The following is a 27,040-nucleotide window of genomic DNA, read 5'->3' on the forward strand; positions in this document are numbered from 1 at the left end:
TGGATTTACCTAATCTGGCTATATCATACAAATGGAATCATAAAAACATATGATCTTTTTGTCTGGCTCCTTTCAGTTAGCATGATTTTGAGATTCATCTATGTTATGAATGTATCAGTATTTTACTCCTTTTTACGACTGAATAATATATTCTATGATATGTTTATCCATGTATCTGTTGATGGACATTTGGATTAATTCTGATTTGGGGGTCCTGTGAATCATACTGCGATGAATATTCATGTACAAGTATTTGTTTGAGTACATGTTTTCAGTTCTTTGGGGGTATATACCTAAAAGTAGAAATGCTAAGTCATATGGCATTTCTGTTTAACTTTTTTAGAACCACAAAATCTTTCCATACTTTACATTTCAATTTTATATTCCCCTAAATATAAATTTTTTAAAAAAATGTTTATTAATTTATTTTGAGAGAGAGAAAGAGAGAGCCAGGGAGGGGCAGAAAGAGATAGGGAGGAAGAGAATCTCTGAGCTGACAGCATGGAGCCCGATGCGGCGCTTGATCTCACGAAGCATGAGATCATGACCTGAGCTGAAATTAAGAGTTGGACACTTAACTGACTGAGCCACCCAGGCGTCCCAATTTGTACCTTTCTGGTATGTGTGAAGTAGTATTTCATTGTGGTTTTGATTTTCATTCTGTCAATGTTTGCTTCATGTATTTTCTACTGTTTGATGTACGTGATCATAATTTTTATATCTTCTTTATGTTTTGACCCTCTTATCAATATATGACTTTCTAAGTCTCCTATAACAATTTTGACTTAAATTCAGTTTTGTCTGATAATAATATAGACACTCCAGCTTTCTTTTGGTTACTACTGTGGAATATCTTTTCCTTTCTTTCACATTCAACCTATTTTTGTCTTTCGATCTAAATTGAGTCTCTTATAGACAGCATATGGTTGGATCATGTTTTTGTATCCGTTCTACCAGCCTCTCTTTTTTAATTGGTGAATTTAATGCATTTACATTCAAAGTGATTACTGCTAAGAAAGGACTTTCTTTCACCATTTTACTGTTTGTTTTTATATGTCATATCTTTTTTATATTGAACTCCTTCAATACTATCTTTTTTGTGTTCATTTTTCTTCCTAGTATGCCATTTTGATTCCTTTCTCATTTCCCTTTATGTATATTTGTTAGTTATCTTTTAAGTGGTTACCATGGGCATTTAAATTAATATCCTAAATTTAAATAATCTAGTGTGAATTGATACCAACTTTGCTTCAGTAGCCTATGAAAACTCTCTCCTTTGGACCTCCATTTCCCCACTCTTCTGTTGTTATTGTCACAAATTGGATCCTTATACCTGTGTGCCCATTAACATAGATTTATAATTGTTGTTTTATGCATTTGTCTTTTGAATTGTATAGGAAATAAAAAAAGGAATTGCATGGGCACCTGGGTGGCCCAGTTGATTAAGCGTCTAACTCTTGATTTCCACTTAGGTCATTATTCATGGTTCCTGAGTTTGAGCTCCGTGTAGTGCTCCATGCTAACAGTACTGAGCCTGCTTGGGATTCTCTCTCTCCCTCCCTTTCTAACCACCCCAACTCAAAATAAATAAATAAACTTTTTTTTAAACGTTTATTTTTATTTTTGAGACAGAGAGAGATAGAGCATGAACCGGGGAGGGTCAGAGAGAGGGAGACACAGAATCTGAAACAAGCTCCAGGCTCTGAGCTGTCAGCACAGAGCCCTACGCAGGGCTCGAACCCACGGACCGTGAAATCATGACATGAGCCGAAGTCGGTCCCTTAACCTACTAAGCCACCCAGGCGCCCCTAAATAAACTTTAAAGAAAGAGTCACAAAGCAAAAATATTACTAGCTTTTATGTTTACCTATGAACTTACCTTTACCATAGTTCTTTATTTCTTCATATAGCTTTAAGTTACTGTCTAATATTTCTTACATTTTAAACTGAAGACCCCATCAGCATTTCTTGTAGGACAGGTATGCAAGGAATAACTCCCTCAGCTTCATAAAGTCAATAAGAAACAAATGTTTATTATTGTGAAACACTACATTTTAGGAATATTTGTTAAGAGGTGGAAGCAACCTAAATGTCCACCAGTAGATGAATGAATAAGGAAGAGGTGGTACACACACAAACACACACAGTGGAATATTACATAGCCACAAAAAGGGTGAGATTGTGCCATTTGAGACAACATGGATGGACCTAGAGTGTATTATGCTAAATGAAATGTCAGACTGAGAAAGACAAAAACCATATGATTTCACTCATAGATGGAATCTAAAATAGCGACAGATGAATAAACAAACAAATATCAGAATCAGACCTATAAAAATAGAGAACAAACTGATGGTTTCCAGAGGGGAAGGGGTAGAGAGTTGGACAAAATGGATGAAGGGGACAGGGAGTTACAGGCTTCCAGTTATGGGATGAATAAGTCACAGGAATAAAAGTCACAGCATAGGAAATACAGTCAGTGATATTGTAATAGTGATGTAATGGGACAGATGGCATCTACACTTGTGAACATAGCATAATATATAAACTTGTCAAATCACTAAGTTGCATATCTGAGAAATGTAACATTGTGTGTCGGCTAAAATGAAAAAAAAAAGAAATAAAAAAAACACCTTATGCAAAAATTGGTAGTAAGAATGAGATACAGCCATGGCATCAATCTAAAATATGGAGCATTGGCTTTGGAATGAGGAAACTGTTTAAGTACCTTGGGAATGGCAATCTATGTTATTTGGGGATGAAACATTTGGTAAATCTGTCTTTTAATTTGTGGCATTATATATGGATGTTTTGAAGCAGATTGTTGATAGGATGAGCTGATTGTTACTAGCTTTGTTTGACATGGTGTCTGAAGAAAAGGAGGAGCTCAGGAAAAAAATAACTGAAAAAATACAGACTGTTCAGAAAATCTAGAATTTTTCAGGTTGAAAAATGAAATTCAAGTCTCCAGCAGAAGACAAGATTTAAAAATATGTTGAGTTTAAAAGGCCTTCTAAGACTCATGGGAAAAAAAAATTGGGAGTTTGGTTTTAAAGACACAGCCTCAGAGCAAAGATAAAATATGGATGTGGCTATGACACCTCTGGTTAAGAACTCTAAACAACTTAAGATAGGGCTCCGTAGATCTTTACAGTTGGTCAGAATAACCTCTATAAAGGAGACTAACATAATTTCACTGAAGGAAGATATGGTCAAAGGAGCTGAAATTAAGTCGAGAGAGAGAGAGAAAGACACATACCCCCAAAACAATTATGGGTGTGACTTCTGGCATATAGGGCTGACTGATCAAACTCAAATATTTTTTGCAAGGGGGGAAGGGGTACAGAGAGCTGTTATTTACAAAAGTACATCACTCTGGATTTAAGAATGAGCAATGAAAGAGAACATAGGGATTCTAACTTTATATAGGCAAGAAACTGGCTGAGAAAGAAAGGCATATTCTGATGATCTTTTCAAATGTGGCCAATAATAACAAAAGAGAAGAGATCACAGAGGGTGGATCCAAGAACCATAGAGAACAATGGACTAGGAAGTTATTCCTAGGAATTGGATCTGGGGCCTAATTAGGACATATTTACTACCTTCAGTGGGATTTTGGTGACTCCTATGTGCCTCCAACTCTTCTTTTCCCAATGGGGATGTTAGTTGTAGCTATCCTGCCTCTTTTCATAATTGTGTATGTGTGTGTATATATGTAGAGCAGATGGCTTGACATTTTAATTACTAAGTCTCTGGATCATGATTTGCCACATTTTAGCCTTATATAGTATTGGCATGAGATCCTGGATATTGACCCTGATTGAATATGACTTTTGGAGTAACCATAATTTGCATTTGAGAGGGAAAACTGTGATAATACAGTGTTATATTGCAAGGGTCAGCAGGTGCTGACCTTTTGTGTCATACCTTTTGTGATGCTTTTTATAATCTGACTCTTTAAGAAAAATATTTGTGGGCCTCTAGTACATTGTGTTATTTGTCACAACTTCTTCCTTTACTACCCCTTCTCCACAACTAATGCCATATGGACAGATTTACTTCCCTGCCTCATTGACTTTGGGTTTAACCATGTGCCTTGCTTTGGTCAGCTGAATGTTGGGAGTAGCAGGGCAATCAAACATTAAGAGACGTTGCCCATTTCTGTTCACACCTCTTATGTTTTGATCATCCACCATGACAAAACATACAGTGGGGAACTGCTGGGCCTAAAATAAGAAAATACATGGAGTATATCTCAACCCAAATCACAATTTAGACCAAGCTCCAATAATCCAACCTAAGCTTAGCAGACCCAATCTACCTGCAGAAATCTCCACTAGAGATAATGTTTGTATTGTAAGCTACTATGTGGTATAATAAGAATAAACATTCGGTCTTTGTCCCCAGTTCCTGGCACAGAGCTCCGAAACATTGGGAATTTTTTTGCCTTTTGCTTGTTTTGATATGGCTTATAGGGGTGGGAGCTAGATAGCTAGATAGTTTAATGTATGTATGTATGTGTGTGTGTGTGTATTTAAAGATTTTATTTTTAAGTAATCTCTACACCCAACATGGGGCTGGAACTCAAAATCCTAAGATCAAGAGTTATACACTCCACCAACTGAGCCATCCAGGTACCCTTAGATAGCTTTAGAATAAGGACTGTTTAACAGAAAAAACAACCCTGAGATTAGAGGGTTAGAACTTTTGGCCCCACCCCTCCAGCCTCCAGGGAGGGGAGAGAGGCTGGAAATTGACAGCGATTTAATCAATCATGCCAGTGTGGGAAAGCCTTTGTAGAAACTCTTGAACAATGAGATTTTGAGAGTTTCCAGATTGCTGAACACATTGGTGTGCTGGGAGGGCAGCATACCAGAAAGGGCATGGAAGCTATGTTCTCCCTCCCTTCATCTACACATTGCCCTGTGCATCACTTTCATTTGGCAATTCCTGAATTGTATCCTTTATAATAAACTGGAAATCATGATTGAAGCACTTTCCTAATTTCTGTGAGCCATTGTAGCAAATTAGTAAACCTAAGGCAGGGAGTTGTAAGCACTCCTGAACTTGAATGCTTCTGATCAGAAGTTGGGGTAGTTTGGACACTTGTAGCTGACATCTGAAGTGAAGGCAGTTTTGTGAGACAGACTCCTTAATCTGTGAAGTCTGTGCTAGTTCCAGAAGTTATTGTCTGAATTGGATGGAATTGTTGGACATCTAGTTGGTATTAGAGAACTGATGTGGAAAAACAGCATGTATTTGGTAATAGCAGAAAAAGCACACACACCGACTTTTGGGAATGTTTGTCACATGGTATTATTGTAACATAAACCTAACAAATACAAAAACTATTTTCCACATCAAATTTATTACAAAGCTACATATTGAAATAAAACACTTGGCTAATTGATCATAAACTTAGGCATAGATTTCCAATGTTTTTAATGTGACTTCAGTGTACATACATGTATGTAAAGTTAGCTGGCTGCTTAGTAAAAAAAAAAATACAGGAGCTCTGAAGAAGTTTTATTAACACAACCAAGATTTAGTGATGTAAATGTTGTGTAGGGAAACTACTTTTGCTATTTAGATTTTAGAATGACTAAACTTATAAGAGTCTTTTTAAAGTCTTTTTTTTAAGGAGAAAAAAGCATTCTGAGAGCATTAGAACAAAAGGAGCTTGTTAAATAAAGAAAGAACTATAGACAAAAGATAAACTTTATTTCTAGTTAATGCTTAAGGCATAAGACATAAGCCATGGTATCTTATATGGAACTTCACTGTATATAGTAGAGAATCCCCCTTATTTTATCTTTTATATTTTTTTTTTATGAAGTTTATTGACAAATTGGTTTCCATACAACACCCAGTGCTCATCCCAAAAGGTGCCCTCCTCACTACCCATCACCCACCCGCCCCTCCCTCCCACCCCCCATCAACCCTCAGTTTGTTCTCAGTTTTTAACAGTCTCTTATGCTTTGGCTCTCTCCCACTCTAACGTCTTTTTTTTTTTCTCCCTTCCCCTCCCCCATGGGTTCCTGTTGAGTTTCTCAGGATCCACATAAGAGTGAAACCATATGGTATCTGTCTTTCTCTGTATGGCTTATTTCACTTAGCATCACACTCTCCAGTTCCATCCACGTTGCTACAAAAGGCCATATTTCATTTTTTCTCATTGCCACGTAGTATTCCATTGTGTATATAAACCACAATTTCTTTATCCATTCATCAGTTGATGGACATTTAGGCTCTTTCCATAATTTGGCTATTGTTGAGAGTGCTGCTATGAACATTGGGGTACAAGTGCCCCTATGCATCAGTACTCCTGTATCCCTTGGGTAGATTCCTAGCAGTGCTATTGCTGGGTCATAGGGTAGGTCTATTTTTAATTTTCTGAGGAACCTCCACACTGTTTTCCAGAGTGGCTGCACCAATTTGCATTCCCACCAACAGTGCAAGAGGGTTCCCGTTTCTCCACATCCTCTCCAGCATCTATAGTCTCCTGATTTGTTCATTTTAGCCACTCTGACTGGCGTGAGGTGATACCTGAGTGTGGTTTTGATTTGTATTTCCCTGATAAGGAGTCCCTTGCCTTTGGGGATGTGTCGAGTAAGAGATTGCTACGGCTGAGGTCAGAGAGGTCTTTTCCTGCTTTCTCCTCTAAGGTTCTGATGGTTTCCTGTCTCACATTTAGGTCCTTTATCCATTTTGAGTTTATTTTTGTAAATGGTGTGAGAAAGTGGTCTAGTTTCAACCTTCTGCATGTTGCTGTCCAGTTCTCCCAGCACCATTTGTTAAAGAGGCTGTCTTTTTTCCATTGGATGTTCTTTCCTGCTTTGTCAAAGATGAGTTGGCCATATGTTTGTGGGTCTAGTTCTGGGGTTTCTATTCTATTCCATTGGTCTGTGTGTCTGTTTTTGTGCCAATACCATGCTGTCTTGATGATGACAGCTTTGTAGTAGAGGCTGAAGTCTGGGATTGTGATGCCTCCTGCTTTGGTCTTCTTCTTCAAAATTCCTTTGGCTATTCGGGGCCTTTTGTGGTTCCATATGAATTTTAGGATTGCTTGTTCTAGTTTCGAGAAGAATGCTGGTGCAATTTTGATTGGGATTGCATTGAATGTGTAGATAGCTTTGGGTAGTATTGACATTTTGACAATATTTATTTTTCCAATCCATGAGCAGGGAATGTCTTTCCATTTCTTTAAATCTTCTTCAATTACCTTCATAAGCTTTCTATAGTTTTCAGCATACAGATCCTTTACATCTTTGGTTAGATTTATTCCTAGGTATTTTATGCTTCTTGGTGCAATTGTGAATGGGATCAGTTTCTTTATTTGTCTTTCTGTTGCTTCATTGTTAGTGTATAAGAATGCAACTGATTTTTGTACATTGATTTTGTATCCTGCAACTTTGCTGAATTCATGTATCAGTTCTAGCAGACTTTTGGTGGAGTCTATCGGATTTTCCATGTATAATATCATGTCATCTGCAAAAAGCGAAAGCTTGACTTCATCTTTGCCAATTTTGATGCCTTTGATTTCCTTTTGTTGTCTGATTGCTGATGCTAGAACTTCCAGCACTATGTTAAATAACAACGGTGAGAGTGGGCATCCCTGTCGTGTTCCTGATCTCAGGGAAAAAGCTCTCAGTTTTTCCCCGTTGAGGATGATGTTAGCTGTGGGCTTTTCATAAATGGCTTTTATGATCTTTAAGTATGTTCCTTCTATCCCGACTTTCTCAAGGGTTTTTATTAAGAAAGGGTGCTGGATTTTATCAAAGGCCTTTTCTGCATCGATTGACAGGATCATATGGTTCTTCTCTTTTTTTTTGTTAATGTGATGTATCACGTTGATTGATTTGCGAATGTTGAACCAGCCCTGCATCCCAGGAATGAATCCCACTTGATCATGGTGAATAATTCTTTTTATATGCTGTTGAATTCGATTTGCTAGTATCTTATTGAGAATTTTGGCATCCATATTCATCAGGGATATTGGCCTGTAGTTCTCTTTTTTTACTGGGTCTCTGTCTGGTTTAGGAATCAAAGTAATACTGGCTTCATAGAATGAGTCTGGAAGTTTTCCTTCCCTTTCTATTTCTTGGAATAGCTTGAGAAGGATAGGTATTATCTCTGCTTTAAACGTCTGGTAGAACTCCCCTGGGAAGCCATCTGGTCCTGGACTCTTATTTGTTGGGAGATTTTTGATAACCGATTCAATTTCTTCGCTGGTTATGGGTCTGTTCAAGCTTTCTATTTCCTCCTGATTGAGTTTTGGAAGAGTGTGGGTGTTCAGGAATTTGTCCATTTCTTCCAGGTTGTCCAATTTGTTGGCATATAATTTTTCATAGTATTCCCTGATAATTGTTTGTATCTCTGAGGGATTGGTTGTAATAATTCCATTTTCATTCATGATTTTATCTATTTGGGTCATCTCCCTTTTCTTTTTGAGAAGCCTGGCTAGAGGTTTGTCAATTTTGTTTATTTTTTCAAAAAACCAACTCTTGGTTTCGTTGATCTGCTCTACAGTTTTTTTAGATTCTATATTGTTTATTTCTGCTCTGATCTTTATTATTTCTCTTCTTCTGCTGGGTTTAGGCTGCCTTTGCTGTTCTGCTTCTATTTCCTTTAGGTGTGCTGTTAGATTTTGTATTTGGGATTTTTCTTGTTTCTTGAGATAGGCCTGGATTGCGATGTATTTTCCTCTCAGGACTGCCTTCGCTGCGTCCCAAAGCGTTTGGATTGTTGTATTTTCATTTTCGTTTGTTTCCATATATTTTTTGATTTCTTCTCTAATTGCCTGGTTGACCCACTCATTCGTGAGTAGGGTGTTCTTTAACCTCCATGCTTTTGGAGGTTTTCCAGACTTTTTCCTGTGGTTGACTTCAAGCTTCATAGCATTGTGGTCTGAAAGTATGCATGGTATAATTTCAATTCTTGTAAACTTATGAAGGGCTGATTTGTGACCCAGTATATGATCTATCTTGGAGAATGTTCCATGTGCACTCGAGAAGAAAGTATATTCTGTTGCTTTGGGATGCAGAGTTCTAGATATATCTGTCAAGTCCATCTGATCCAGTGTCTCATTCAGGGCCCTTGTTTCTTTATTGACCGTGTGTCTAGATGATCTATCCATTTCTGTAAGTGGGGTGTTAAAGTCCCCAGCAATTACCACATTCTTATCAATAAGGTTGCTTATGTTTATGAGTAATTGTTTTATATATTTGGGGGCTCCGGTATTCGGCGCATAGACATTTATAATTGTTAGCTCTTCCTGATGGATAGACCCTGTAACTATTATATAATGTCCTTCTTCATCTCTTGTTACAGCCTTTAATTTAAAGTCTAGTTTGTCTGATATAAGTATGGCTACTCCAGCTTTCTTCTGGCTTCCAGTAGCATGATAAATAGTTCTCCATCCCCTCACTCTCAATCTAAAGGTGTCCTCAGGTCTAAAATGAGTCTCTTGTAGACAGCAAATAGATGGGTCTTGTTTTTTTATCCATTCTGATACCCTATGTCTTTTGGTTGGCGCATTTAATCCATTTACATTCAGTGTTATTATAGAAAGATACGGGTTTAGAGTCATTGTGATGTCTGTATGTTTTATGCTTGTAGTGATGTCTCTGGTACTTTGTCTCACAGGGTCCCCCTTAGGATCTCTTGTAGGGCTGGTTTAGTGGTGACAAATTCCTTCAGTTTTTGTTTGTTTGGGAAGACCTTTATCTCTCCTTCTATTCTAAATGACAGACTTGCTGGATAAAGGATTCTTGGCTGCATATTTTTGCTGTCTAGCACCCTGAAAATCTCGTGCCAATTCTTTCTGGCCTGCCAAGTTTCAAAAGAGAGATCAGTCACGAGTCTTATAGGTCTCCCTTTATATGTGAGGGCACGTTTACCCCTTGCTGCTTTCAGAATTTTCTCTTTATCCTTGTATTTTGCCAGTTTCACTATGATATGTCGTGCAGAAGATCGATTCAAGTTACGTCTGAAGGGAGTTCTCTGTGCCTCTTGGATTTCAATGCCTTTTTCCTTCCCCAGTTCAGGGAAGTTCTCAGCTATGATTTCTTCAAGTACCCCTTCAGCACCTTTCCCTCTCTCTTCCTCCTCTGGGATACCAATTATGCGTAAATTATTTCTTTTTAGTGTATCACTTAGTTCTCTAATTTTCCCCTCATACTCCTGGATTTTTTTATCTCTCTTTTTCTCAGCTTCCTCTTTTTCCATAACTTTATCTTCTAGTTCACCTATTCTCTCCTCTGCCTCTTCCATCCGAGCTGTGGTGGTTTGCATTTTGTTTTCCATTTCCTTTAAAGCGTTTTTCAGCTCCTCGTGCCTGTTCATTAGTCCCCTGATGTCTGTAGCAAGAGATTCTCTGCTGTCCTGTATGCTGTTTTCCAGCCCAGCGATTAATTTTATGACTATTATTCTAAATTCACTTTCTGTTATATTATTTAAATCCTTTTTGATCAGCTCATTAGCTGTTGTTATGTCCTGGAGATTCTTCTGGGGGGAATTCTTCCGCTTGGTCATTTTGGATAGTCCCTGGTGTGGTGAGGGCCTGCAGGGCACTTCCCCTGTGCTGTGGTGTATAACTGGAGTTGGTGGGCGGGGCCGCAGTCCGACCTGATGTCTGCCCCCAGCCCACCGCTGGGGCCACAGTCAGACTGGTGTGTGCCTTCTCTTCCCCTCTCCTAGGGGCGGGATTCACTGTGGGGTGGCGTGGCCCGTCTGGGCTACTTGCACACTGCCAGGCTTGTGATGCTGGGGATCTGGCGTATTAGCTGGGGTGGGAAGGCAAGGTGCAGGGCGGCAGGGGGGGCAGGCTTAGCTCGCTTCTCCTTAGGTGATCCACTTCAGGAGGGGCCCTGTGCAGCCGGAGGGAGTCAGATCGCTGCCGGAGGTTTGGCTCCGCAGAAGCACAGAGTTGGGTGTTCGCGCGGAGCGAGCAATTTCCCTGGCCGGAGCCGGTTCCCTTTGGGATTTTGGCTGGGGGATGGGCGGGGGAGATGGCGCTGGAGAGCGCCTTTGTTCCCCGCCAAACTGAGCTCTGTCGTCCGGGGGCTCCGCAGCTCACCCTCCCTTTGTCCTCCAGCCTTCCCGCTTTCTGAGCAGAGCTGTTAACTTATGACCTCCCAGACGCTAAGTCGCGCTTGCTGTCGGAACACAGTCCGTCAGGCCCCTCCGCTTTTGCAAGCCGGACTCGGGGGCTCTGCTTGGCCGGCGAGCCGCCCCTCCGCCCCGGCTCCCTCCCGCCAGTCCGTGGAGCGCGCACCGCCTCGCCGCCCTTCCTACCCTCTTCCGTGGGCCTCTCGTCTGCACTTGGGTCCGGTGACTCTGTTCTGCTAATCCTCTGGCGGTTTTCTGGGTTATTTAGGCAGGTGTAGGTGGAATCTAAGTGATCAGCAGGACGCGCGGTGAGCCCAGCGTCCTCCTACGCTGCCATCTTCCTAGTATCACCCTTATCTTTTATATTTTTAAAATTGTTTTCTTCCTCAATTTTTCTAAGATATTATAAGTTTTACTGAATCTTAGGGATATTTTCATAGTTAACTACTAGTGTCCAAAACAAGATATAGTAGACATCTGGCCTAACCGGAGAAGATTCTAACTGCAGGTGACTCTGGGCTATGAATTTCAATCTCAGATATACTTTTCTGTGGCATGGCCACTTTTATCTCTATGGTAAGAGGTTCTAGGGAATTATCTATACATGACAAACTCCTTTAAAATCAATATTCTCAGCAGAAATGGAAAATTCTTTAGTTTTCAAAAATCCATTAGAAAAGACAGGAATGATGGAGTCAAATTTAGTCTATCCAAGAACTTCAAGGTAACAGTTTGTTCAACATAGAACGGAGTTTGCTATAAATTTGATGTGCCTTGGACTCTACTTAACGTTTATAATTAATGAAAAATCAAAATGGCCTTTTTAAAAAATGGCTTTAACCAAATGATTGTGCTATGTCCTAATAGCATTATGGGACTGAAGGAGAGGAGTGGAACAGATATTTTTTGAATATCTGGGCCAGATATTATACATCTTTAGAGTGAGTTTTCTGAATACTTCATTTGTTCTTTGTGGCATAACATTGTGTCCCATATGAAAATACACTGAAATATCAGTATTAGTGACAAGTAGCAGGTGACTCTTGGTTTTGGAAACAAATCCTACCTTACTTAGTACCTGAGTAGGTGTACTAAAAGGTCTCAATGAAGATGATTCACATCTAGCCACAGTTCTGTAGTTCCAAATTTTGAATGTATTGTGCATCCCAAAGATACTTAAGGATGAATTTGTGAACAGGTTTTTTTTAATTCTTCAAATTCTATGGAAACTTCTTTGCTCCATTCATTCTCAGTCTTTTGGTTTAATGGCCTGCCAATGGTTTTCTTAATCTTTTTTCTGCTCTTTGAAATGGTTCTCTTAATCTCATACATGCTTCTTTGGTTTGGTTCAGCCCATTTGGAACTCTTTTGGAGAATAAATTCCAGTCCCCAGGGCAGGGGCTGCTCACTGTCAGAAAAGTCAGGCCCCAATTTGGACACCTGGATCCTTCCCGAGAAGTACTGCTAAGTGGCCATGTGCTGTGGACATTCTCCCTGATAGCTGCTCCTCTGAGATCCAGGAATTCATTATTCTCAAGAAGTCTGTGAGAACCAAAGTCAAAGTTGAAATCAATTAGGTTTATTTTCTTCTTAAGAAATCTAGAGACTCCTGCAGACCGACTCTAACACCCTCTTCTGCTTGTTTCCTTGACACAGTCAAATTTGGTTGGATTGGTTCAGCCATTTGCTCCACTATAGTCTGAGAGTCATGTTTCTAGATTCCACGCAGGGAGCAGGCGGTTAGCCCTCTGTTCTTCTGAATGGAGGGAGATTATTTACTCTTGTTTCCAGAAACATCTTTGTATCTCAAAGACCCCAAGGTGAAGGCTGAAGAAAGCCTCCTCTGCCTTCTAAATCTCAGTGGCTCTGCTACATACACCCACCTGTGTACAGAAGAGAGCCCTGGGGTCTTTATCTTTTGTCTGTCTCAACAGCTGTTTTCTCCATCCGCTGTAGATACAGCAAAGATATCAGAAGGGAGGCAAAACCCAGCTAGTTTTGCTGATTTTCAGCAGGTAAGAGGTGACTTTTTACCTTTAAAAAAGTTTTAATTTAATAGTTTAAAACTGGCATGCAGTCTCCATGGCTGGAGGCTACTTTATTCCTCTGACATAGATGACTGAGAAGCCTTGGAACATAAATATATGCAATAAGCCAATAATTCTGCCTGCCTTTCTGCTGCTCCTACAGGGTATCTCGGAGCTGGCAAACAGAAGGGTAATGGGAATTAGAAGGAGGGGGAAAACAGCAATAAAAATATAAATCAAAGAAAGAAGGAAATCCATTTGCTCCTTGGCAGCGGAGACAGTGCTCGGCTAATCCATGCTGAGTGCAATCCAATACTCCTTTCTATAATCCTGTGCTGGTGGAAGAAAATTAAAGTTTAATGCAATAACGGCTGACACAAATCACTTTTGTTGCCCAGAAGCAGATTAAAGAATAGTTAAAATCATACAAATCTAATTTCTTTTTTTGTTGTTGCTTTATTCTGCAACATCTTGATGCTTTAATCCCTAGCATCAGTTTTTGATTATTAAACATATATCGCCAACATAAGAGAGATTGTGGGAAAAACAGTGACAGCCAGGAAATGATTTGTGCTCAAATGGCACATGTTAAACCTCTTTCAAAATCCATAAATTTTTCATAGGTTCATAGAGGTCCGTGCCTTTAATCAATCTGTGTCAAGGGAATTTTAAAATAAGCATAAAGGTAATGGAATGCTATCAATCATAATTGGGGCTGGAAAGAACCATCACAGCCCATCAGCTATCACTCTCACATTGTGTGTGTGTGTGTGTGTGTGTGTGTGTGTGTGTGGTGTGTACACATGTATGTCAGAATGGTGTATTACCATTCTCTATTTTTGATTACTGCCATCAATGGAACAATTTGAGGACTTTACATAAAGGTAGACATGAATTAAAAAAAAAAACTTCATTGTGGTTATTATTTCTACCTTCCCCTGCTCCCTCTACAGGAATTACTGTCTCTGCAGAGACACTGACTTGCTTCATCTATGAAATAAACTTCTCCATCAGAACAGATGCATTTTTAAAAATAAAGTCCAACTTTTCCATAATTTGGCTACTGTTGAAAGTGCTGCTATAAACACTGGGGTACAAGTGCCCCTATGCATCAGCACTCCTGTATCCCTTGGATAAATTCCTTAGCAGTGCTATTGCTGGGTCATAGGGTAGATCTATTTTTAATTTTTTGAGGAACCTCCACACTGATTTCCAGAGCGGCTGCACCACTTTGCATTCCCACCAACAGTGCTAGAGGGTTCCCATTTCTCCACATCCTCTCCAGCATCTATAGTCTCCTGATTTGTTCATTTTAGCCACTCTGACTGGCGTGAGGTGGTATTTGAGCGTGGATGGAACTGGAGCGTGTTATGCTAAGTGAAATAAGTCATACAGAGAAAGACAGATACCATATGTTTTCACTCTTATGTGGATCCTGAGAAACTTAACAGAAGACCATGGGGGAGGGGAAGGAGGAAAAAAAAAGTTAGAGAGGGAGGAAGCCAAACCATAGGAGACTCTTAAAAACTGAGAACAATCTGAGGGTTGATGGGGGTGGGAGGGAAGGGAAAGTGATGGCCATTGAGGAGGGCACCTGTTGGGATGAGCACTGGGTATTGTATGGAAACCAATTTGACAATAAATTTCATACTAAAAAAATACTAATAAAATAAAATAAAAATAGAAAAAAAAATAAAGTCCAACTTTTAATCTATATAAATGTCCCTTCCTACATACAAATGCTGCAGAGGGTTCAGAATTCCTCCCCACTTTACCCAAATACTTAGGACCAACAGTGAAAGGAAAATTCACACAGCTTTCTTCATAACAAAATTTGTTGAGACAGACATTTTTGCAGATACTCTTGCTGGAATTAAGTCAAACTGTTGTTTTAATGCCATGGATTTCAAGTAACACTCGCTAGGGGTTTTCCATAAAAGGCTCTGAAATCATCTCTGCCCCATTTCATGGGAACTTTGTGGTTAATGGGTATTACCCATATTTAGTCATAGTGTCAGGAAGAGATTTCCAAGGAAAGAGCATTCTGGATGCTTGCTTCACTTGTCTTATTAGTAGGATTCAGCTATCTCCTTGAGCTGAATCTTAGTATGTGTGTATATGTGTATGTGTGTTTTAACTTTTATGATGGAAAGTTTCAAATATAAAAGCAGAAAGTATAGTATCACTCAACTTGAGTAATTATCTATTAATGTCCAATTTTGTGTCATTTATACTTTTATGCATTCTTCACCACCCCATTTGAAGCAAATCTCTGATATCACTTAACACATAAATATTTCGGCATATACCTGTGAAGATAAGGATTATTTTTCAAAAGATAGCCAAAAAGCATTATGTCAACTGAGAATTATCAGTACTTTCCAAATGTTATTAAATATCCAGCCACTATTCAATTTTCCATGATTATCTCATAAATGTCCATTTTTTTTTGAGTTTACTGGCTCACATAGGATTGAAATAATGTTTCCAATTACAGTTGGTTATTATGCCTCCTAAATACTTTTTATCTTACAAGATTCTGCTTTCTCATATCTCCATCTCTCTCTCTCTCTCTTCTTTTAATTGTTGCAGAGACTTTTATAGTTTCTCACCATCTGAGTTTCACTGACTGAATCCCCTTGATGTCATTTAACATGTACTTCTCCTTGGTATACCTCTCCTAACTAACTTGGTAGTTAGGTCTAGGGACTTGATGTGTTCCAGAACACATCCTCCTAATTCAGTACTCTTACCCATTCAAATGTTGACAGGTACTTTGGGCCCTATCCAAGGTTGGGTTCAGACCCAATCACTTAGTGGCCATGCCAAAAATAAAGCCACAAACATTGGAGGCTTTATATGGATGGGTTTGCTTCAGAAGCCTACATGTTACTGAGTTTCAGTACTCAGTGGTTACCCCATATTATTTCCTTTTTTGCTCCACTCACCTAAGAGTACTGTAAGCATACTGTTCAGTGAATTTATAAATACTTAGAATTTTGTATCTGGATATGATCATAGAAATTCTAACCCACACTCTAATTGTCAAATCACTTGCCCTCTGAACCTTAGGTTTATCATTTCTAAAAATGTATTATAAAAAGAAGCTAAGTTTGTCATTAGAGTCAAAGGGCTGATATATGTGAATAACATTTTGAAAGGACACTGAGACCAAGAGAGAACATGTAACTTGTTCAAGATTGTATGACTTTTTAACAGAAGCCTACTCTAGAATTTCTATATTTACTAAATCCAGAGTTTGGCTTCAGTGCTATGGACTTGGTATCTTCTTTAATGTACTGTGTGCATTTCCATAGGGAAAAATTGCTATTCAGGGTGCCCTGCAAGTTAATAATCATTATCTGATGGTAATATTATTGGTGTAACAGGGTTTAATATTATTTCTTAATGGGTTAGGTTGTACAAATTTGATTTATTATCAAAGCTGAAAAACAAAACTCTATGAGCAGACATATATGGCCAAAATATTTATTTGTTAAAGCCTCCTCTAGTATCATGAACATTTAAAAAATCAATGGTATCATTGCATCACATAGATACTAATTTAGTTTTATGAATTACTGTATTACTGTACTACAAATGACTTGCGTTTAGAGCTTCGAGAGTGGGTCATTTCTGGTGGTAATGCTGGTGATTTGTACCCAGAGAGGTCAAAATACAAATGAAATGAGACTTCAACAAGTATAAAAAAAGAACTTAAATTGATTAAATGCTTTTGTGTGCCATGCATTGTACCAGATTCTTTACACACTTGATTTAAATTAATACGTATAATGACCATAAGAAATGTGTTGTTGTTGTTATCACTTATGTGTGAAGAATTGAGCCTTACAGAGTTCAGGCAAAGTTTCCCAAGCTTCTACAGCTTGGGAATAAATGCAAATGCTGGGATTTATCCAGAGTTGTCTGAGCCCAAACCACAAATCACATGGTATCACTGCCTTTATAATGGGTGGGGCTTGGAGTCAGAAGATCACAGCTCTGCCTCTAATTGTCTGTGATAAAACGCAGCAAATCACTTTCCCTGTGAATCTTAATGTTTATTTATTTTTGAGAGAGAGAGAGAGAGACAGAGCGTGAGTGGGGGAGGAGCAGAGCAAGAGGGAGACACAGAATCCAAAGCAGGGTCCAGGCTCCGAGCTGTCAGCACAGAACCCAATGCAGGGCTGGAACCCATGAACTGTGAGATCATGACCTGAGCCGAAGTTGGACACTTAACTGACTGAGCCACCCAGGCATTCCTGCCCTGTGAATCTTAGATTTATCATTTCTAACAATGGATTATAAAAAGAAGTTAGGTTTGTTATTAGAGTCAAAGGGCTGATATATGTGAATAACATTTTTATAAGTGGTGATTTGTTATACAAATGTCTGTCATTGTAATTTACCTTTTTATCTCAATCACACACATAACAACAACAATTTGCCTGTGTGGACCACTAGAGGATTAGAGAAGAATGCAAATCTCTCAAAATCTGGGTTGACTTCTTACATCAGGAACTCTTTGTGAATCTGGTGCAGAAGACTTGTCTAGTTTTGCATAGGGTGTGTGGTAGACATGGAGACGCATGGCCCAGATTCCCGTTTAAAGAATGACTCCTTGGCCAGCTCCTAGGAGTGCTGTCAGTAGTCAACCTCCAGCTCTCATCCTTTTCCCGATTGCCTCTGCTGCAGAAAGCTGCATCGCCCAAGAGTAAATCCTGTCTGAAACAGTCCAAATTACAATGATTGACCGCATCACCTTGATGTGGATATAAGTAAGGCCCATTCAGTCCACTGCAGGACACTTTTATGCATGTACACTGCAGAACCTCCCGTGGGGTAAAGCAAGGTTTCATGGGCTTGCAACATAGTTTGACTTACCTCTTTGGTCAGTTCTACTCTCTTCTTCCTTCCACAGGTATGGATCAGTAACCATACCCAGTCAATGTCTGGTATGCCATATTCCATTTCATCTTCTTCCACAGAACCTAACCTATGACAGATGTGCTTCCAGAGCTATTTTCTTTTCACGTTTCATTCTAGGGAAACAAACTTTCTATTACAAACTTAGAGTCTGTTTCAAATGTAATTCCTTCAGACTTCTAATACAGTACAATGTGTTAAAAAATGGCAGATATTTTCCAATTCAGGTAGGGCATCTGGGGGCTCCTTTCTTTGGATAACTTGAATAGAAATTTTAAAAAATTAAAAAAAAAACGCTTTTCTACTATGTGCTGCAGTGCTTGAATATATCAACTTGATATCATCAATAACATTGCCCACAACAAAGAGCATATCATCATTCAATTCTTCCTTTCTTGAGAAGAGAGAAAAGAGTCTTTGTTGGTATATTCCATATTTTATTTGGTATGGATTGGATTTGACTTTAAGAATATGGTATTGTGACTGAGAACCAAGCAGTAAAGGGTGATGATTTCAAAATACAGTGGAGGAAATGAAACAGGAAAATGATAGAATTAGAACCAGGCTAGAACATTGCCAGTGTTCTAAAATGTGCTAAAATCAGGTAGATGGGATTAAAGAAAAAGAACTCATTGTACAAAATAAGGAAAAGAGACTGTGTTAAGGAAGTATGCTTAGAAAGTACGTATTCTCTTTTTTTTTCTTTCAGTCCCCCTGACTAATTTTAATTTTCATATAATTTGTTAGTTTTTTGAATACAGAAAAAAATGTAAGGAAGAGATAGCTTTTTGTTTCACGACCCAGGCAGTCTTTCCAGCAAAAAAAAAAAAAAAAAAAAGTATAAAATCGCAATTATAAAAAGCAAAGCTAAAATTTTCAAAGAATAAAGATAGCTATATTATGAAAAAGAAAAGTTTTCCTTTCCTTTAAGTTTCTGTCCCTTAAAGAACTCATTATTAATTAATGGTTCCTTATTAATCTTTTTAGGGAAAAAATTGGGCATATATCACTGTGTGTGTTTGGGTGCATTCATGTATTAATCATGTATGTTTGTGCATGTGTATGTATAATAGACATATATTATTCTGTTCTGATTACATCACTCAAACAAACTACTCAAAAACTTAGTGGCTTAAAACAAACAATACTTTTACTTTATCTTATGATTTTGTGAATGAAGAATTTGAGCAGGGCTCAGCTAGGCAATTCTTCTGTCCCTTGTGACATTGAATCTAGGACATATTCGGCTGGCAGCTGGTCTGGTCTGCCATGCCCTTTTATATGGCAGGAATCTGAGGGAGGAAGACAGAATCCAGAATTGGGAGAGGATTGCTGTATGTTCTTTATCAGTTAATAGTCACAGTGTAGCTCAAATTCAAGGTGAGGGTAATAAGACCTCACTTCTTGGTGGTCAATGTCTAAGTGGCTATGTGAATTTTTTTACCTGAGTATTATGTATTTTGTGAACATATTTAAACATACATGTAGGTAGTATGCGTGTTGATTGATGCATTATCTACAATCTGCAAGAAATGCATACAAAAAGATCAGACTTTCAATATTCTTAAATCCAAAGAGTATGTATGTATAGTGTAGGATAAACTATCAGAAGCAAAATTCCCCTCTTAAATGTATAAGATATCATAGAACTATAACTTCATATTTTAGATGGCAAGCTTCAACTACTCTTCATGATATTAAGTGAATGCAGATTTTAGAACCTGAGATTGGAGTCTGCCTAAATGCAGCAGTATTTTCTGACTACAATTATAGAAGACATCAATTAAATTATTTATCTTATTTTTTAGATATATTGATCTTAACCCAAAGCAAACAACACAACAAAAATAAAGAAAAGTCTCATTATTGATTTTACAGATTATTTCCTATTCCATCTGCTCCTCACTTAGTTGGCATGTTGTTACACACTATTCCTACAGTTGGCTCCTGGGAAGCCGTGAATAAATCACAAACAGTAAATCCCAAGTTGGTATTTACTGGTTTTGGCAGTAAGTTGGCATCTCTTAACCAGCTCTGAGGGAATTATCTGAGGTGAGAATATATGAGAATACATTCTGTATATAAGGGAATTGAGTTTTTCAAAACTCTGTGCTGTCAATCTCATTTTAGGCTTAAGAACTGCCCTCCTCCTCACTCACTCAGAGCATTCTATGGGATAACCAAGCTATGGGGACCAGTAGGACTCCCTGATGGTAGTTTAGGGAATGGTCTCTTCTTTATTGTGCCCTTTTCTTCCCTGTGGCCATCTCTTTTATTTTTTCAGGGAGGGGTTGTGTATGCTGGAAACTTCCCTACTTGCCTGTGACCTCAGTGGCTCACTTCTTTAATCCCATACAGGCAACACTGTGCATACAGTTTTGTCCATCCTCTTCCACACTCACCCCTTTTCACTGCCTTAGTTCCATCTGTTCATAAACGTGACAGAAATACAGAGAGCTTTCAATATTTGTATTAGAGAAAATCAAATGCATACACTTTCAAGGGAAATTATATACATTCAAAGAATTCATTCTTTTTAAACTCTAAAGAGCTGTATAGAAATATGGCACTCTCGAGCTGTATTTCACACACCTCCTGATTTAATCAGATGAACCCACTGCTGTCATGATTTAATCAGAAAAATGTGTGTTACTGCCAATACACTTGAAAAGTGATGAGGTCACCCTCATTCATCCATTCATCAGTAAATACTGAGTGCCTGTTATATGCTGGGCACTGTTTTTAGGAACTTGGGGCTATAGCAGTGAAGAATACAGACATAGTTCTCAAACAGTTATATTCTATTATTTATGTGCATGGAGTTGGGTAGTTGAGGGGGGCATTAAGATTCTTTCTTGTTCTTTATCCAGGACATTTAGGTTCCAATCACTGTGGCAAACCAGCATGTAGAAGGCCTCAAATGTCATCATTTGGTTTGATTGTGGCCTGGGATGCCAACTGAAGTACAACCCACAAGCTTCTGTGTTATCTTTTGCTTCTGAAAACTTTTGAGATTTTATATTTTTGTCAACAACATACACATCTGTTGTGTTTCTGCACATCTTACGAGTGAGACATTTCCTGCCCTTTGTTTCAGACTGTCTTTTCGAGGATATTTATATATGGAAGAGTCTTAGTAGATAGAGTAGTGTCTCTCTCAGGAGTAAAGGGCAGGCATGCTTCCTGTCCAGTATAATAAAGATGATGTCTCCCTCTGGAATAAAGGGAAGGCATGCCTAGTGCTCATTATAAAAGATCCAAGTTCCCTAAGCTCAGGGTTCCTCCCTTGTAATGCAACCCTCTGCGTGCACAGGTATCTTCTTGCTTTCTTCACATCACCCTGTGGGAATTGGGCTTCATGGAACTACTGCAAAAATGCCAATACTCTAGCTACTGCTGTTGCTGTGAGTTATAAACTGCCCTTCATCTACGACCCAGGAGTTTTGGGTCTTCTGCCCTCATCCATGAAACTTGGCAGGATAACTTGTCAGCTTGCAAATAGGAAAAATCTCAGACCCTTCACAGCTCTTGAAGGTAACTTTGTCAAGGAATCATATTGAAATGAGTGCTATTCCAAAGGTGTTACTGGTAAATGATGACTCACTACCCCAGAGCTTAAAAGAGAATAAGGCAGGGAGCGGAGGGGGTGATGTTGTCCACACTCCAGTTCTTGAGAAACATGGTCATATACCCCACATTCAGAGGGGAGAGCAGAGTCAGACCTGTGAGAACAAAGGTGAAATGCTGATATAGTTCCTTCAGCACTAATCTCTGTTGGATTGACTATTTTCCTGTACATTTTTTTAAATATGAAATTTATTGTCAAATTGGTTTCCATACAACACCCAGTGCTCATCCCAACAGGTACCCTCCTCAATGCCCATCACCCACCCTCCCCTCCCTCCCACCCTGTATGTGTTAATAAAATATATTCTCTAATTTGATGTCTTCTTAAACACAAATTATTAAACAGGATTCCAGCCTTCTGCAGGATTCAAGGCCCTCACTGCAAACAGAATTTACCGTGGTAGACTAAAGCTATGTTCTTGCTGCTTTGCAGATGCCTTGAGCTGACAACTGACGGAGCTGTCTCCTTCCTAGGTGTTGAAGGCCACTTCCCCAGAGTACGGCCTTGTTCTCTTGCTACTTCTGATCTGCAGACCCACGTTTTTAGGTCAGAATACTGAATTTCAAGGGTGGCCGGGTGGCCGAGTTGGTTAAATGTCCCACTCTTCATTTCGGGTCGAGTTATGATCAGTTATGACATGGAGTCCTGCATCGGGCTCCACACTGGGCAGGGAGTCTGCCTGAGATGTTCTCTCTCCCTCTGCCCCTTCTGTGCATGCGCTCTTACTCTCTCAAAAATAATAAATAAATAAAAGAATAATGAACTTCACACAACTTCTGAACCCCATTCTTCCACGAGGAGGAGAGCAGTCTCTCCTACATAGTAAATTGGCAGCTCCCTAAGACTTTTACACTTTGCATTGTGTAAAATACACAATTGCCTTACAGATAGATGTGGTGGATGTGATATGCATCATCTTCATTTTCGAGATGTCTGTTTCTCTTTTTCACATTTTAAAAATTGTCCTGTGTATAATTTATGAATTAATTGTACAGTGGATCACTTTTCTGTGTGTGCTCTGATGCCTGTTTTGCAGTGGGTGTGACGATCATGTACTCATTAATAATTTACTTATTTTCTAACTAATCATATTCCTGATTTCTTAACACAGTGCTTATTTTAAGATATTTCATTAATTATTTTGTTAATAATTATATTAATTGTATTAGTGTATCATATTATATTTTATATAATACAGAATATATTATTCATTGAATAAGACATTAATTTATTTATATAACATATATAACATTTCTATGAAATAAAGTTACATATGAAACATATAACTAATGATAATCTGTATATATTTATATAAATTCAGGTCATAAATATCTATATACAAAATAATTGTACATAAATATTTGCCTAGATCGGATGCTAGATGGATAGGAATGTAGGTTTTGCTGTGATGACAAATTAACCTCCAATTTTCAGTGGCTTGAATTACAAAGATTTACTTCTTGTGCGCATTCTGTGTCTCTCATGATTGGTGAGGGATCCTGTCTGCATAGTCGCTTGGGGCTCCAGGTTGAGCCATTTTGTGATGCTCCCGTCTCAGCATATGGCCTTCAAAGTGGCCAGTGAAAGAGAAGAGAATATGGAGAATCATTCATACCTTCTCTTAATTGCCTCTGACCAGACATGACACGTGGGATTTTTACTCAGACCGTTGGTCAAATCTAGTCACATGGCATTCCTAACTACAGAAGAGACTGGGAAATACAGGGAAGCACATGGAATATTAGATGAATATTTCTGTGTGTGTGTGTGTGTGTATATGTGTATATGTGTGTGTATATATACATATATATATGTATATGTGTATATATATATATAACATAAAAAGGCAGGGGAGGGCATATAATTCCTGCATATATATATATATATTGCTATAATTCATGCCATATATATATATATATATACTGCTGTAAATCCTGAATTTATTTAGGGCTGTTTCCCTAAATCTGGCTAATAATTGTAATTACCTGGGACCCATGTTTAAAAACTGGATTCCTAAGCCTCACCCCAGACCAACGACATCAGAATACCCAGCAAAGAAGTTTATGGATTTCTATTTTTGACAGTTTTGTTTCCCCCAGATGATTCTGACTGCAGCCAACTTCTGGTGCTCCTTCAACATGAGGCATGATATCCACTCTATTTTGGACTAATAAGATCTCTACTGCCAGCTGAGGAAAAGCTCGGGCAGTGTGGTAGGAAAACAGTGGTTTTTAGAACATGGGAACTATACAAAAGAACTCTTCTGGGTTTAATTGCACTTAGTTGATTCTATTTTGGACATGCTGCGGAAGGAGCATATTTTGTTGGTTAACACACAGCTCATTTTGGTTGTTTTGGTGAGACTACTGGTGGCATTTAGGTAGCCTTTCCTCTTTGGTCTAACAACATCGTGTCCATACTGCCATTAGGGCACTTTTCATATGCCATGGCCTCTTGAGAAATACATCTGCTACCCCCCCTACCCCCAAGATTGAGCTTCTTGAAAGCAGAGACCAAGAATTTTCTAAGGTAAAGCTTTGGCAGTTATGATAGCATTTATTTATTGAATAAATGTAAGACTTAATGAATGTACTAATGCATGAATATGTAAGTGCATGAGTGTGATAATAATATTAATTAAAGGGGTTCAAAATAATTATGATCAGAGGACAAAAATCAGTCAGTAGTTCTTTTTCAAAGAGAGCTTATATGACCCATTATTCCCAAAGAGTTACCCACCCAATGCCATAAAAATCTGAGCACTAAAGCTTATGTATAATTAAAGGGTGGTAAAACCCTCTCAAGGTCTTTAGTAAAAAGTAGCTGCTAAAAATTCTTAACAGGGAGAACATCCTAAGAGAGAAGTGATAAAACGTGCCCATGTATATAACCTAAAAACATGTATGTGTCATGCAAGAAAGCTTTACAAGTAGGAACTTGTTAAACACTTTTACTGTACTTTTTATTCATTTATTAGCTTGGCATCACCACATTTCTCTTTGTGGAAGAACTTTATGCTTGCTTGTCTACCTATTTATATGAACATCTAGGTTCATGAAATTTTTTAACTCTATATAGTATCTGAAACCACACTACACACATTGGTACTTAATAAAGATTATTTGAGCATGAAGATTTGATTACTGGCAAATGGCAGTTGAATATTTAATAGAAGATGACATCTTTGCATTTAAATGTATACTCGTTCTTAAAATGCTAACCAGAAATAGTTGGGGGAAAACCTTAAAGAATGAGCTATCATGTTTCTGGGTTATGTTGGCAATAATTCTCTACTATATTAGTTCCTTCAAAGGTGAATGATTTTTGATTATGATATAACCTTAACTTGCCATCTGTTATGAAACAGTGTATGAAGCTTAAACTTAGGATTTTCAGCTTCACAAATTCTCCAACAATTATGGACTCTTACTGACTTCATAATTAAGTCTAGACAAGGTTAACCTGCCATTCTGTTAATGTGGTTGTTCATCTGTGAACCTTGCAAATTCTTGTAAGTAATTGTGATTTTTGCTTTGAAAAACAAATATTCTTCTAAACCTATCAGGGAGTGAAAAATCCTATGACAAATCAGGAAGACCCTTGAGGCTTAAGATGCACCTTCAAACTCAACTCTCTGCCCACTTCCTGGGACAGAACCCCAAATTGAAAGGACTTTTTCAACATTGACCCTGCCTGGGGCATAGTTGGGATTAGAACTCATGTCTTTCGAATCCAAAATTTGGGGCAGTGTCCCACACAAGTTGGGAAGATACTGTATAAACAAAGATGAAATTTATCCATGGCAAAGCATTCAGGAGCTGTGCTGTAATGAAACAATATTCTTGTGATTATGCTGCTACCTGACTCTTACACGGTCAGATAATTTACAGAAACTTGCTGTGGGCAGCATCTGCCGTTGCTATATATGACTTGCTGAGTGTTTTTCTCAGTAGAATATATACTTTGATGACTGGATAAATAGTCAGCATTTTATGAACTATATGTTCATATATAGTTCTTATGAACAAAACTTACTTTCCACATAGTTCTCAGTAATGACCACAAATTGAATAACAGTCACAGGTGTTTGCCTCTGATATGAAAAGCACTTCCTGAGGTGATGTTAGGCCTGCTACCATTAAGAAGGAGGCCCTTCTTAGTTCATGCCAGCTCAGTGCTTGCTCACTTGTTCTTTCTCTTTTAGTGGAGGCTCAACCAGTAAGAGATGGAGAAAGAATTCTAACACAGGAATGATTGACCCCAAACTCTGAGCTCTTAGCCATTATTCTACACCACCATTCATGTGACCTGCTCCTCTGTCCTTGCTGGGCCAGCTTGAGCTAATGGCCACCTCCAGTAGCGTGGTGCAGATAATTCAGGGTCCTTGCTCAAATGCACTACAACCTAGGACTCGCTCTGATTCTATCATGCACAGCAGGAGACAGAGAAAGCTGCTTGTCATGAATGTTCAACATTTCATTGTATTCAAGATTATTTTCCCCTTGAATGGAATCAAATTTTCATAGTCACCAGCAGCTGTGGTCCTCTAAAATATGTTCTTTCATGATGAAAAGCACCCTTTAACCACTTAGACCTGCCCTTCCCACATATACTAAATGCAATCCAATTTAATGAGAACATGTCTAGCCAATCCAGGTCATAAATGAATAAGTCTTTACTCTGGGTGCATTTGACATAATAGAAATTATTCTCAGAGGAGGGTTATCAATTTAAAATATACAATTTGGGTAGATATACCACTGATTTTACTGCTGAGCTGTTCTTTCTGACACAGTCAAATGTGTCTTTTCAAAAAGCAGGGCTTCACATTGCAGGGCATGGATATATGAGGTCCTAGAATAATCAAAAAGCCACCCAGTTGTGCAGCTTTTCATTCTCTTATTCGGTCATTGTCTTCCCTTCAGCCTCTCAGAAGAAGAAAAATATTATTCCCCATGGCAACGTCTAAAAAAATTACATTGGGCCCATTTAGACAGGAATTTCATAATGAAAGCAGTATATTTTTTAAGTAGTAGCAAGATAACTCTGAAGTGTTCTGTCATGGAAAAGATTTAAGGGTAGAAAGACTTGTAGGCCTAAGGTTTGCAAGAGACAAATTGTTATCACTCCTTCCTGACCATCCCCTTCTCCTCACCCCCTTTTTTCTGCTATTCATTCTTCCTACCCTTTGTTCTCTCACCCATTCCTTCCTTTCGTAAACTTTTGTCATGTATCTCCTATATTCTAGACCTAATGATATGGGGGTACACCCCCACCTTCACAGAGGACTGCATGTAGGTAACACATGGCATTATAAGATAGAAAAGGGGAGTGTGGGGAGGCTTCAGAG

The sequence above is a fragment of the Lynx rufus genome, unplaced genomic scaffold (assembly GCF_022079265.1).
Source record: "Lynx rufus isolate CCGP_SWC_20201006 ecotype Redwood Valley unplaced genomic scaffold, mLynRuf1.p SCAF_10, whole genome shotgun sequence".
In the NCBI taxonomy this organism is placed as follows: domain Eukaryota; kingdom Metazoa; phylum Chordata; class Mammalia; order Carnivora; family Felidae; genus Lynx; species Lynx rufus.